Raw genomic sequence first — 2,214 nt, 5'->3', positions numbered from 1 at the left:
TAGGTATCTGAAAAAAGCAGGTGTAATATCATCAAGTTTTGAGGCCACCTCTTCATTTTTGTCCTTTGTTCTAATGGAGCTAACAGATTGTCAAGTGCAATTATGAAATTCTGTAACACCTGTAGATGTACAAGTTGAGGTTGTTCACATTATGGGTTGAATTTCAGCTTTGAGTACCTAATACTTGGGTTGAAGCAAAATTACTTAGAGTAGTCTAAGTTATCAGTATTGTGACAATATTGGGACCATGTTAATCAAGATAGCAGCAGAATCGAGTCCACTACAATCTTCACAAATAAGCTGTTTTTGAGATGTTTTGAAAGTAATGTCTCTAATTGAATCTTCCATATGAAGAAAATATTACAGAAATTATGTTACTGTAAAGACTGAAGAGTACTTTAGTTTGGCCACCATGTAGAGTAGAGCTATAAAGTAGGTGGAATAATGGCATGATGTTGGACTGTGAATGGCACCACAGGTTGCTGTAATGTCAGTTTGAGGTCATAGCTCCTCTCTGCACATAGGCAAGGCAAAGAGAAAGTAGTTTCCTCCTTAGTGTGTGCTTGTGTGTAGGGGGTAGACAGGTGATGGAGGGGTGGGTAGTTGGGGAGGAAGGTAGACAGCCAGAGAATTTCAGAGGAAGTGACATCCTGGGCATCCATTGCACATCACCCAGTGGATAAGTCAGATTGGCATTAGTGGAGTGAGAGAAGGAAAATAGATTATTCTTCCATCCTCTCCAATGCAGCAAGTTCTTCGTGGCTTAAAGAGACCGTGGGGGGTGGGGAGGGAAATCACTTAAGAGTTCACAAAATTTTATAAAAATAATAATTTTGATTATTCTGCCAATATACATTTAGCTCCAATGGCCAAAATTATAAGTTTTGTATTTGTTATTGGGAAAGTGTCTGCTGCATTAGTTATGTTTCAAGGTGAAAAGCTTTGCAATGCTTGCCTTTTATAGATTCTTCAGCTTTACATTGACTCTTAAGGAATGCAAAATATCAGGCCCACACTCCTGACACATGGATATCCCACAACTGATGACATTCTACAGTTAAAGATGGCTATTTCTTAGGACTAAAAGTTATATCTGCCTGTGGTGGGCCTTGCTGCTGCCAGCTAAAAAGCTACTGGTTGTACTGCTAAATGTAATCCAAACTCTGTGTGATAAAATTCTGTTCTGACACAAGCACGCACACAGATGGCTAGTGTTTTTTGGGCCGTAACTAAGAATTATCTATATGCTTTTCTAACAATCCCCTATGGCTTTGGACCAATTTGGTATGTGGTGAGTTGGTTTTCTGTGCATTTCTCCATTTTCTGAATCAATTTCTGGAAGGGCAGAGACACCAGACCAGTGTAACTGTGGGAGAATGGTGCCACCAGAGTCCTTTCAGTTTCCTGCTTCACAATGTAAAAAGGCTTACTCAATAACAAATACATATGATAATGTAATCATGACATTGCATGCTCCCATATGAACTCTATAAAAGCAAGACGCCTGTGGAGAGCAATTACACTTAGATCCGTGTTAACCACATCAATGTCATGGAATTAGTGACAGCTGTGGGCAACTTGCCTCTCATTTAATCAGAGTGGTCTTATTTTCATTCATTTCAGCACTCTTAGAGTGTGTAGAGCATCCTATTCAATTTCTCTTACTATTTGATTTTAACTGGGAAATGTCATGCTGACCTGTCATTTAGGAAAATAACAGCAACAAATTGAAATGAGGTAAATGTGCATCAACAATCTTATCCACAATCTGAAGATATATTTTAATATAAATATTATTCATTCCCGATGTGGCTCAGTGGATAATTGCAATGTATTGTTTAAACCATGCAGAATATTTTGACCCTATTTTAATTTCTTCAGCTATTCTTGGAATTTCTTTTAAAAAATTAGCATTTCTCCCTCATTTGTTTGTATCATCTTGCATCTGACCCCAGAACTCCCATTCTATCTGCTGCTGAATAGTTGGACAGTTAAATGAACTCATGCAACTCAGAGGGCCACGTACTCTGAAACCAGAAGTAGTAATCGAGCCATTGAGGTGAGTTGCCTGCTAATTCCACCCCCAACCCCTTAGCCAGCCTATGGAGAAGCATTCTCTACTTGCCTCCTGTTCCAGATAGCTTCAGACTAGACACTCGTCACAAATCTTAATGATAATGTAATTCATGTTAACTTTCTTTTGTTTGTAATTCA

This window comes from Carcharodon carcharias, unplaced genomic scaffold (genome assembly GCF_017639515.1).
Source record: "Carcharodon carcharias isolate sCarCar2 unplaced genomic scaffold, sCarCar2.pri scaffold_1004_ctg1, whole genome shotgun sequence".
Taxonomy (NCBI): domain Eukaryota; kingdom Metazoa; phylum Chordata; class Chondrichthyes; order Lamniformes; family Lamnidae; genus Carcharodon; species Carcharodon carcharias.
Note: the sequence above shows the minus strand (reverse complement) of the source record.